Source organism: Dermacentor andersoni, unplaced genomic scaffold (assembly GCF_023375885.2).
Source record: "Dermacentor andersoni unplaced genomic scaffold, qqDerAnde1_hic_scaffold ctg00000781.1, whole genome shotgun sequence".
Classification (NCBI taxonomy): domain Eukaryota; kingdom Metazoa; phylum Arthropoda; class Arachnida; order Ixodida; family Ixodidae; genus Dermacentor; species Dermacentor andersoni.
In genome coordinates this window covers 5,001-17,500 of record NW_027315459.1, presented here as the reverse complement: position 1 = coordinate 17,500, position 12,500 = coordinate 5,001, and the positions used below count along the sequence as shown (strand labels likewise).

The window sequence follows — 12,500 nt, the reverse complement described above, 5'->3', positions numbered from 1 at the left end:
CTCCCTCTCGTGAGGCCGCTGGCGCGTGGCTTTAGCGCTCAACGTACTGTCCATGATGCCGACGCGGTCAAAACGAGTCGACGGACGCACGTTCCCTGTGCGCCGAAGTCTCTCTTGATATGTGATCCGACCCTCAGACAGACGAAGCCAAGGGAAGACCCAAGGCCGCAATGTGCGTTCAAAGAATCAGTGCTCAGTGTGTCCTGCAATTCACACCAAGTCTCGCAGCTGGCTGCGTTCTTCATCGACCCGAGAACCGAGTGATCCACCGCTTAGAGTCGTGAAAAATAGTTTGTTCAATTCAGTACAGTACAACCAGGGTTTTAGGCACGTGGCGTCTCCCTGTGTGTGGTTTCGAAGAGCGCCTTTCGGCGTGCGCTCCTCCAGTCTCGCTCTTTCGGCGGCCGCGTCTCAGCAGCTGAAAGCCTAATGGCACTCCACTCCTGCTACTCGCGCGTGTGTTTTGCGCCCACGCCTTCCTCGCTTGCCCTCGAGGTAGCTTATGCCGTTTGCGCGCACTCGAAGCCGGTTTTACCTGCCATCCAACCACCGGACCCGTGTGTCTCGTGTGCACGTTCACATCGCTCCACTAAAAATTGCAAAGAGCGACAGAGCCATGATTAGGGCTAAGCCGCTGTGGAGTCTTTAACGGCTACACGGCCACGGGCAGGGCTTCACCCCCATCGACGTGCTTCGCTTCAGTCAGCAGTAGGTTCATAGAAGGGCCTCAAACACACACACACTTTCGCATCGGCAGATCGCCGCAGCATAACCGCTGTTGATCCAACAGCCTACTTGAGACGAAAGACAAGAGCCCGGCGCGCGTACTCGCGCAGCTCTCCAAAACCACTCGGCCAGTGCCAGGGACGGCTCCCTGCGCCGGCGCCACAACAAGTCTACTTGAGGCGGAAGACGAAGCCAGCAAGGGCCTGGCCGCAAGTGCGTTCGAATCCGGGACTACAGTCCCTCGTCTGTCCGTACTTCCTCTTTCGACGTGCGGCGCCTTCCCAAAGCGCACAAGTCCGCTAACCGCAGAACGCTTCCGACGTAGCAAAGCCGCGTTTCCTTCGGTACTTCGCAGCAACGCCGCCTTTCCCTCGGCGGCGGGCGAATAGCCTGCAGACGTCGTCGCATTAAACCGCGATCTCGACACCTCGCGCGTCACGAGCAGGAGCCGACCGGCAGCCTCCGGCCCTTTCGGACTCGGTGGCATTTGCCGCGGAGGACGGGAGAGCACTTTAGGCCACGGTTCCTTCCGTACTTGGCAGCCGCACCCTCATACCGACAGTTCCATGACCGACCGAGCGCCACACCGTTCCTTTAGTACTTGGGCGGCAACAAAGTCGGGTCGTTACTCCATACTCGCCGCAGGAAGCGACCGGCAGCCGCCAGACTTTTCAGACTCGGCAGCGTTTGCCGCGGAGGACGGGAGAGCGCTCGCACCACGGTTCCGTGTGTGTACTAAGCGGCAGCGGCATTAGCTCTCGACCGTCAGTTCCTTGACCGACCGCACGCTTCGCCGTTCCCCTCGTACTGGGCAAAGCAGCAGGTCGGGTCGTCTTACTCCCATTCCGCGCAAGAGCGCCAAAGCGGACAGAAAGCCCACCCAGTGTGCGTTACGCCGTTTCTACCCGCGGGCGCGGCCAAGCCAACCGTCCAAGGTTGCAGCCGGCGTCCACTGGGCGCAACAAATTTGGCACGGGGCGCCCCTCAAAATTCAGGCAGTCCCCGGCATGTTCGGGTATAGCCGTCCCCGCGTCCAAGCGGGGCCAGCGGCGGAAAGCGTCGGGCGCAGCGAGCTGCTTCACCCACACGGGGTAGAAACAATGGCGCTCGCCACCCTTCACAATCCGGTAATGATCCTTCCGCAGGTTCACCTACGGAAACCTTGTTACGACTTTTACTTCCTCTAAATGATCAAGTTTGGTCATCTTTCCAACAGACCGGCGCAACCGAAAGGCCGCGCCGGACATCGGTCCGAAGACCTCACTAAATCATTCAATCGGTAGTAGCGACGGGCGGTGTGTACAAAGGGCAGGGACGTAATCAACGCGAGCTTATGACTCGCGCTTACTGGGAATTCCTCGTTCAAGGGGAACAATTGCAAGCCCCTATCCCAATCACGAAAGAAGTTCCACGGGTTACCCAGTCTTTTCAGACAGGGATAAAGACACGCTGCTTCCTTCAGTGTAGCGCGCGTGCGGCCCCGGACATCTAAGGGCATCACAGACCTGTTATTGCTCTGTTTCGTGCGGCTAGGAGCCGCTTGTCCCTCTAAGAAGGTTGTAAGGTGCTGGGAACCCCGCACCTATTTAATAGGCTAGAGTCTCGTTCGTTATCGGAATTAACCAGACAAATCGCTCCACCAACTAAGAACGGCCATGCACCACCATCCACCGAATCAAGAAAGAGCTCTCAATCTGTCAATCCTCCCAGTGTCCGGGCCGGGTAAGTTTTCCCGTGTTGAGTCAAATTAAGCCGCAGGCTCCACTCCTGGTGGTGCCCTTCCGTCAATTCCTTTAAGTTTCAGCTTTGCAACCATACTTCCCCCGGAACCCAAACACTTTGGTTTCCCGGAAGCTGCCCGCCGAGTCATTTGAGTAACTCAGGCGGATCGCTGGTTGGCATCGTTTATGGTCAGAACTAGGGCGGTATCTGATCGCCTTCGAACCTCTGACTTTCGTTCTTGATCAAAGAAAACATTCTTGGCAAATGCTTTCGCAGTAGTTCGTCTTGCGACGGTCCAAGAATTTCACCTCTAGCGCCGCAATACGAATGCCCCCGTCTGTCCCTCTTAATCATTACCTCGTATTCCAAAAACCAACAGAACAGAAACGAGGTCTTGTTCTATTATTCCATGCAAGTTTATTCAGGCGACTCGCCTGCGTTGAGCACTCTAATTTTTTCAAAGTAAAAGCACCGGCCTTCTCGAGGCACACAATGAAGTGCACCAAGAAAGGACCGGCATGATGTTCAGTCCGAGCCGTCGCATCGGGTAGATGCACTACTCGTCTGGAACTGAGATCCAACTACGAGCTTTTTAACCGCAGCAGCTTTAGTATACGCTATTGGAGCTGGAATTACCGCGGCTGCTGGCACCAGACTTGCCCTCCAATTGATCCTCGTTAAAGGATTTAGAGTGTACTCATTTCAATTACGGGGCCTCAAAAGAGTCCCGTATTGTTATTTTTCGTCACTACCTCCCCGTGCCGGGAGTGGGTAATTTGCGCGCCTGCTGCCTTCCTTGGATGTGGTAGCCGTTTCTCAGGCTCCCTCTCCGGAATCGAACCCTGATTCTCCGTTACCCGTAACAACCATGGTAAGCAAGTAACCTACCATCGAAAGTTGATAAGGCAGACACTTGAAAGAAACGTCGCCGGCTCGTGGCCATGCGATCAGCACAAAGTTATCCAGAGTCACCACACAATACGGGCCGAAACCCGATCGATCTTGGTCTAATAAAAGCACCCGTCGCCCAAAGGGCTTCAGGCTCACTGCATGTATTAGCTCTAGAATTGCCACAGTTATCCAAGTAGGAAGAAACGATCTAAGGAACCATAACTGATTTAATGAGCCATTCGCGGTTTCGCCTTATTTCGGCATGTACTTAGACATGCATGGCTTAATCTTTGAGACAAGCATATGATTACTGGCAGGATCAACCAGGTAATCGTTCAACTGCGCGTCCAGCCTTTCAAGCAGGCCGGACGCCGTTTTTGCGATGCCGAGGCCACCTTCAGGCGCCCCAACACGCTTCGTTCTCGCAAAGGGTAGCACTTTGCACAGTCCGAGACGACGGCGTTCGAGCTCGCAACGGCGCCCTCCCCGCAGGGCCGGGTATCGCCACGCGGCAAGAAGCACGCAACATTCTCGATAGACCGGTTGTGTCGACTCGATCGCGGCTTGCGGTTTCTCTCGAGCCCGCAGCACTGGTGGACCGACCGACACTTGCAACGTAGCCGAGACGGCAAAGCCGCTAGGCGACGGGTCACGCCCGCGCCTTCGGCGCTTTCGTATTTGATTCGTCCGAGGACGATGCGGAACACACTTCGATATCGTGGAAAAAGCGTCGTCCGACAACCAGCCCCTAACGCATCAAGCGGATGAGGCTGCAGACGTCAGCTGTGGGATCCACGGGAGCGATACCGGGGACACGCTTGACGGGCACGAAGCCCGCCGCATATCAAACACCCAGGTCGCTTTGGGGGCGACTGCTCTCTGGGACCCCCATATAATAGCAGCGATAAGTACCCAGACCTCCATGGGGCCGTACTCGTGCCACTTTCGACGAGCGTTTGGCGAAAATCGTGCCGCCTCGTAACGCCGCGAGCAAGATTGAAAGCTTACGTCGGCAGCACAATGCCGAAGTCGTGAAAGCGCAGCGCGTCCACCGAATGCGCGAACGGCAATTTCTCGCCAATGGCCAGTACGGTTTCCTGCACAATTGCCTGTCTGTCGCCCTACGGGGCCCCCGGCCGATCGATTCGAGGCACGCTAGCACGGCCCCTTCGCCATTTCCGAGCACGAGTGCGAACAGTGCGGGCGGCGTGCTCGACGCCCCGGCTGACGTCGTTTCGGACTTTGTCTCTTCGCGTGCTCGCGGCAACGCCGCGGCCAACGACGACGTCTGCGCGGTTCTTTGCCGGTTCCCGGCGTGCTACAGTGCAGCCCTCTGCAGGGTGACACCGGCTCCGTCGTGGCCGTGCGGCGGCTTGTACGCAAAAGTTGCGTCAAAGGCGTCGCGCTCGCGCCGCCCCGGCACACGCGGTTTCGGACTTTGTCTCTTCCAGCGCTCGCGTAGTCGTGGGCACGATTGTCGACGTCGCAACGGTGCGCGGACACCGCCACGAGCACGCGCAAGACGAAAATCGCACTACGGTACAATGTCGGCCGGGGCCGTACGGCCCCTTACAGTAGCAGCGATAAGTGCCCAGACCTCCATGGGGCCGTACTCGTGCGACGCGGCGGCGTACTGCGCCGAGCCGAGCGCCAATATTTGGCTTTTGCAGGGCGGATTCGAGCTCTGGCGATCGCCGCGGTACCGCCGCTCACCGATTCAAGGCACGCTAGCGCGGCCCCTTCGCCATTTCCGAGCACGCGTGCGAACAGTGCGGGCGGCGTGCTCGACGCCCCGGCTGACGTCGTTTCGGACTTTGTCTCTTCGCGTGCTCGCGGCAACGCCGCGGCCAACGACGACGTCTGCGCGGTTCTTTGCCGGTTCCCGGCGTGCTACAGTGCAGCCCTCTGCAGGGTGACACCGGCTCCGTCGTGGCCGTGCGGCGGCTTGTACGCAAAAGTTGCGTCAAAGGCGTCGCGCTCGCGCCGCCCCGGCACACGCGGTTTCGGACTTTGTCTCTTCCAGCGCTCGCGTAGTCGTGGGCACGATTGTCGACGTCGCAACGGTGCGCGGACACCGCCACGAGCACGCGCAAGACGAAAATCGCACTACGGTACAATGTCGGCCGGGGCCGTACGGCCCCTTACAGTAGCAGCGATAAGTGCCCAGACCTCCATGGGGCCGTACTCGTGCGACGCGGCGGCGTACTGCGCCGAGCCGAGCGCCAATATTTGGCTTTTGCAGGGCGGATTCGAGCTCTGGCGATCGCCGCGGTACCGCCGCTCACCGATTCAAGGCACGCTAGCGCGGCCCCTTCGCCATTTCCGAGCACGCGTGCGAACAGTGCGGGCGGCGTGCTCGACGCCCCGGCTGACGTCGTTTCGGACTTTGTCTCTTCGCGTGCTCGCGGCAACGCCGCGGCCAACGACGACGTCTGCGCGGTTCTTTGCCGGTTCCCGGCGTGCTATAGTGCAGCCCTCTGCAGGGCGACACCGGCTCCGTCGTGTCCGTGCGGCGGCTTGTACGCAAAAGTTGCGTCAAAGGCGTCGCGCTCGCGCCGCCCCGGCACACGCGGTTTCGGACTTTGTCTCTTCCAGCGCTCGCAACCATGTCGGGGCCGACGCCGACGACTGCGTGGTGTTTCAACGATTGCCGGCGTGACACAATGCAGCTGCGTGCGGGATGCCAGCGATTCCGTCGTGTCCGTGCGGCGGCTTGTACGCAAAAGTTGCGTCAAAGGCGTCGCGCTCGCGCCGCCCCGGCACACGCGGTTTCGGACTTTGTCTCTTCCAGCGCTCGCGTAGTCGTGGGCACGATTGTCGACGTCGGAACGGTGCGCGGACACCGCCACGAGCACGCGCAAGACGAAAATCGCACTACGGTACAATGTCGGCCGGGGCCGTACGGCCCCTTACAGTAGCAGCGATAAGTGCCCAGACCTCCATGGGGCCGTACTCGTGCGACGCGGCGGCGTACTGCGCCGAGCCGAGCGCCAATATTTGGCTTTTGCAGGGCGGATTCGAGCTCTGGCTATCGCCGCGGTACCGCCGCTCACCGATTCAAGGCACGCTAGCGCGGCCCCTTCGCCATTTCCGAGCACGCGTGCGAACAGTGCGGGCGGCGTGCTCGACGCCCCGGCTGACGTCGTTTCGGACTTTGTCTCTTCGCGTGCTCGCGGCAACGCCGCGGCCAACGACGACGTCTGCGCGGTTCTTTGCCGGTTCCCGGCGTGCTATAGTGCAGCCCTCTGCAGGGCGACACCGGCTCCGTCGTGTCCGTGCGGCGGCTTGTACGCAAAAGTTGCGTCAAAGGCGTCGCGCTCGCGCCGCCCCGGCACACGCGGTTTCGGACTTTGTCTCTTCCAGCGCTCGCGTAGTCGTGGGCACGATTGTCGACGTCGGAACGGTGCGCGGACTACGCCACGAGCACGCGCAAGCCGAAAATCGCACTACGGTACAATGTCGGCCGGGGCCGTACGGCCCCTTACAGTAGCAGCGATAAGTGCCCAGACCTCCATGGGGCCGTACTCGTGCGACGCGGCGGCGTACTGCGCCGAGCCGAGCGCCAATATTTGGCTTTTGCAGGGCGGATTCGAGCTCTGGCGATCGCCGCGGTACCGCCGCTCACCGATTCAAGGCACGCTAGCGCGGCCCCTTCGCCATTTCCGAGCACGCGTGCGAACAGTGCGGGCGGCGTGCTCGACGCCCCGGCTGACGTCCTTTCGGACTTTGTCTCTTCGCGTGCTCGCGGCAACGCCGCGGCCAACGACGACGTCTGCGCGGTTCTTTGCCGGTTCCCGGCGTGCTATAGTGCAGCCCTCTGCAGGGTGACACCGGCTCCGTCGTGTCCGTGCGGCGGCTTGTACGCAAAAGTTGCGTCAAAGGCGTCGCGCTCGCGCCGCCCCGGCACACGCGGTTTCGGACTTTGTCTCTTCCAGCGCTCGCAACCATGTCGGGGCCGACGCCGACGACTGCGTGGTGTTTCAACGATTGCCGGCGTGACACAATGCAGCTGCGTGCGGGATGCCAGCGATTCCGTCGTGGCGGTGCGGCGGCTTGTACGCAAAAGTTGCGTCAAAGGCGTCGCGCTCGCACCGCCCCGGCACACGTGGTTTCGGACTTTGTCTCTTCGAGCGCTCGCAGCGATGTCGAGGCGATCGCTTACGTCTGCACGGTTTGCGGTGTGCTACAATGCAGCAGTCTGCCGCACTACACCTCTTGGTTGCCGAGGCCAGCACGGCAATTTACTGAAGCGAGCGCATTGCGCCCAGGCGGCAGCGGACTTTGTTGCTTCGGGAGTGCTCTTGCTGTAAAATTTGAACGGCTGCAGCTGCGCGAAGCAAGTGTACCTATTTTCACTCTCTCTCTGTCTGCCTTTGAGGCGACTGTAATTTCACTTTAAACGCAACTGGAGGCGGGAGCAACCTGATGAGAGTAGGTGGACTTCGGTACATGTAATTTAGAAATTGCTTTCAAGCTTTGAGGACATACACCTTCGCGCCATCTGCTTTCCCCGTCTCTTTGGCACTTTATAGTATGTGCTGCATGCTCTGCATTCCAAAGAAACACGCCTGTCTCTCTCCCTCTCTCACGTTCTTCTTCTTTTTGTAGCTGCTGTTGTAGAAGATGCTATGCTCTTTAATCGCTGTAACATAGAGTGCTTGCACAAGCCAACAACTTTTGCGTGTTTTTTTTTTTTTTCTCTTCCCAAGACGTTTCTGCCATTATTCACTAACTCTCGTTCTTAGTATGCAATGGAGCGTTAGCTCGCGCCATCTACCTTTCTTTCTGTATTGCAAAGTCCGCAGGTTTTCCTAGTTCCGTACACAGATGGCGCCAATGCGTTTTGGCGCCAGGTTCGAACGACCTCGCTCTACTCGTGTTTGGCATTTGAATGTTTCAAAGGGGTTTGCGACAGGGGGTGGTTCTTGTGCAAGGCTGAGCTTTCCAGCTGCGTTTAAGCTATGCTAGCATGTGTGCGTATATATATATATATATATATATATATATATATATAAATACACAAACACACACACACACACATGCATATATACATACACACACACGGTAATGGTAAAGATGATGAGGTAGCACTTTTTTTTTTCTTTTTTTTACAATGCCTGTGTTTCAGATGGCGATCTTTCTCCCCTCTATGTTTCCGGTTGGAAGGAGTGTGCAGCGTTTTCTATATTTATTTTGTCATTCACTTCTATGTTGCTCGTCTTCGTACATGGGGCATGCTACCTAATTCTACCGGTCGATTCGACACGTTGCGATCCGTCCCGGCCTGTGCCGTATCAAAATTTTCAGTGGGCCTTGCGGTAAATAAAAAGAAATGAAGGAAATGCGCGTAGTATATTACAATTGCACACGGGCTTGAAACGAAGCCCTCAAGGAAGGTCACCTTGAGCGGTCGCATTCAGACGGAAGTAAGCATTCCCCTGGCGCGTTTTTTTTCCGCTCGCCTGTTCCGTTTTCTACGAGGTTGCCTTGGTTGGTTTCGCGTTACAAGCAAGCTTGCACTCGGGTCTCGTTTCTACGCGACAGCGTTTCGTTAACAGCGAAAGACTGAGGCGTTGCGAATTCATCCGTGAGATAGGGAGCGTTGAGTCTGTACACAGGCTGAATTTTATAATATTGCCCACGCTGTTGCTGAGGTTACCCATGTCGGCAGGGCGCCCACAAGGCAGTAGTACAATGAAGTGAAGTGAAGGACATCGCTTCTCGGCCTTTTGGCTAAGATCAAAGTGTAGATTTTTAAAGCCCATGTACGAAGATTTACGAAGCCCATCTACGAAGATTTTTAAAGCCCATGTAGGCACCTCTTAATGATCTTTTATGTTTTAGAGAAGCGTTTTGCCATGTATTTTACACCTTTACAGTTTTAGCCTTTTATCACTAACACCACTAACTAGTTTTTTTAGTCATTTGTTTGCGTTTTTAGATTATACACCTTTTATCCGTTTTTTCCTTGGTTTTGTAACATATTTTTGATGTATTTGTAACTAGCATAAATAAAAAACTCTGTTCTTATCAGCTTAATATCTGATACGGGTTCTATATGGACCCACGATATTAAACCTATTTTTGGAAGTTGGCGGAGTGCTTGAAGCCTGCTTCACCTCCGCCGCAGGTCGGCCCGGTATTGCACTACCTCCGGGATCGGCCCCGCTCACTTAGGTGAGACTTCATTCAATCAAAATGAAGAGCACAAGCTCAACGCGAGCACTGACTTGACACGCACCATTCCTATACTACACGCAACGATGCCGGTTCGCGGACCACGAGAGTAATTAAACTGCCACTCCATCTGTGTGTAGCGTCGCACTTGTTGCGTCGCAAATGGGACAGCCGCTCCAGCAAATTTCTAGTTATGGGCTTCGAGAAAAATTAATGAAAGCAAAAGAAAGAACCAGAATTCCTATTTGTCCGATGTCTCTGAATGATTGTCTCCTGTAAAGAGCCACTTGGGGGGATGGGGGGTAGGATTAGCCGTGGGGTTCGCAATCAATATGAATCCCACTCAAAGCCAACACTGGATTTTGGAGTTCACTATCGCTTGGATCCGTAAACCACCGCGCCCACGCAAGCTCGCCCTGCCGCCGAAATCCGCTGCCCAAGTGGAAGAAAGATTCCCTATGAAAGAAAAATAGAGTGCCCGATTTCTGGCAACTACTGTGCAGCCTTTGTGTACACATTTTCGCAGCAGTGGGACCGAGCGCCTCGAAAACAAACTTGTCGTATGCCCGAATGTGGCGAAATATATTCAAGGGTTAAAAGGTGCCTCATCTTTCTAACCTGTATGTTACGAAGACCTGTTGCTACCTTTTCATCATGAACATCATCATCATCATCATCCTGGCTACGCCCACTGCAGGGCAAAGGCATCTCCCATGATCCTCCAAGTACCCCGGTCAGGTGCCGATTGTCGCCATGTAGTCCCTAATCTAATCTGCCCTCCTACCTTTCTGCCACCCCCTGCTACGCTTCCCTCCTCTCGGAATTCAGTCTGTAACCCTTAATGGCCACCGGTTATCTTCCCCCCAGATTGCATGCCCTGCGCATGCCCATTTGTTTTTCCTGGTTTAAACTTTGGTGTCATTAACGAGCGTTTGTTCTCGCACACCCCAATCTGCTCTATTCCGATCCCCCCGTGACGCCACACCCATCATCCTTCTTTCCAGAGCCCGTTGCGTCGCCCTCAGTTACCCTTCGGTAATCCTCAAAGCTTTTTGTTGGGACACTCGTGGCATCTTTCTCGTTTAATGAAGTCAAATTTTTTTCAGTTTTGGGGGAAAACTCAATGAGCTAGGCGCGATTGTGTCCCTGGCGCCGCTCTCAACAAGATGGCGGCGCCCATGCTTTTTGCCTGCAGGTTCGGCCCTACGCAGAACACGCCTGCCGGGCAGTGTAGCCACGTTGAAGGGGCAAAGCGTAGTGCAGTGAAGCGCTTGCTCGGGCGAAAAACGCAAATATGAGCCAAACAGGAATTTCCATTATTGGAAATTCCAGTTCAGTTTGCGCATTGCGTTCGCCTAAGGTAAAGAACACAAATGCGAGTGCCACAGCAGTCAAGTCAAAGCTTAGGATTGCGTACCATTTTTTTTTTTTTTTTCGTGCCTTTTACTCCTGGCCTGCGTGGCCCTAGCGCGCATGCACACGAAAGTAATGAAATGGTGAAAACACGAAATAATGCGGTGCGGCTGTATCATATCTATTTTGTGCGCTTTGTTCTTTGTGGACTACAGCGGTGTGCGTCATGAGAAAGTTTCGGTGCCCTTCTTGGGTGACCAGTGAAGCTATATTTAAAACCACATTGATTTGTACGGTTATTGCTACAAACTGCGTGTGGGTGTTTTTCTTTTTCGCTGCCAACGATGGGTTATCGCAACCGCGATCGGTTCTGCTGCTACGCTAGACGCGTGCTTGCCAACGGTTGGCTCTATACGCGACCCGCGACGCGTGGTCGGCACATTCAAGCAGTCAATTGCAAACCGTTCCAAGAAAAAGGATGTACTCCACTTGCCACCTAGTTCGACGATTGTACTTTCTGACCCTCGAGGAAGCGCCGCCATCCCACGTTTTCTATAATACGATAAGATTCAGAGCGACCGCGACCACTTGTCTTTGTCAATATCTCGGAAACGCTTTCTTTTTCTTTTTTTTTTTAAATCCAGATACTCAGACGCGCCCGTGTTCACGCGCACTTGCTCTCTCCGATAAGCAGGGAAGCTCGGTTGGGGTGGTGTCGGGCCTTGCGCATGCGCTGCTGAGCTCGTCGCTTCGCCGGCCGGTCGATGCTGGCGCGGTACTGGTAATGAACTTCGACGTGCATGGTGAAACGTCACTTTGTATTGCCACTGTAGACTAGCAATGCAATGTGTTTGCGAGCGATTGGATAAATGAGAAAGCGTGCACTGTCTACAGTTTATGCCCCTCTAGAGTAGTGGAAATGTTGCTCCAAGTGTTAGGTTTGTAATTTGCGCCTACGAACATGAACTAAACAAAGAAAATGGTCTGCAGCCGCCTTCGCTTCATAAAATTCCCGTACGAAGAAATTTCCGTGCGCGAATGAGAGAGCAAAAGAGAGAAACCATGCTAAGAAGAATGGCTGCCTTTTACGTGATCTCGCGCATGAAACCAGACGATGGATTAATTTTAGCCGTTCATTTTGATTTGCCGAATGTAAACCGGAACACTTTCTCCACGCGGTCTTCAGATTTGAATGGCAATCAATCACATCCTTTCTTTTTTTTTTTTTTTCTGTTTCTTTCTATCTGGAACCGAAAGAATTCAGAACGCCATTTCAATCTTAGATTCGATTAGATATCGTGACTGGTATGCTGAAATATCACGCCTTATCTGGTGTTAACCTTCTTGATCACGGCAATAAAAAATCGCCAGTTCCCGAACTTTAATCGCGCCGAAGATGAACCGATATGCTGGATTCTTATTGTCATGATTTTATAGAAAGCGCTGGTTCTATGGCTAGCTTTGAGGAAAAGAAAAACATCGTTCAGGAATGTATAACTCTAAACAACTAAAAAAAAAATCTGCCGGCAATTGGTACTACAACGAGAGTACTGAGAATACTGGAAAAGATGAAATCCAATCATGCTGAACTGAACTGAAATTATTTCATCAAGACATGCCCCGAAAAACGT

The 12,500-nt window shown here is 54.7% G+C and overlaps 3 non-coding genes across 3 annotated transcripts; 1 reads left to right on the top strand and 2 right to left on the bottom strand.

The window, feature by feature from the left end:
- Positions 1–127: 127 nt before the first annotated feature.
- On the bottom strand, positions 128–280 carry LOC140215002 (5.8S ribosomal RNA). Its single transcript, XR_011891925.1, has one exon. It is a non-coding gene; the product is annotated as a 5.8S ribosomal RNA (ribosomal RNA).
- Positions 281–1,854: 1,574 nt separating this feature from the next.
- Positions 1,855–3,669, bottom strand: LOC140215004 (small subunit ribosomal RNA). The gene has a single exon (XR_011891927.1). It is a non-coding gene; the product is annotated as a small subunit ribosomal RNA (ribosomal RNA).
- Positions 3,670–9,320: 5,651 nt separating this feature from the next.
- LOC140215003 (U2 spliceosomal RNA) lies at positions 9,321–9,512 on the top strand. Its single transcript, XR_011891926.1, has one exon. It is a non-coding gene; the product is annotated as a U2 spliceosomal RNA (small nuclear RNA).
- The last annotated feature ends 2,988 nt before the right edge of the window (positions 9,513–12,500 follow it).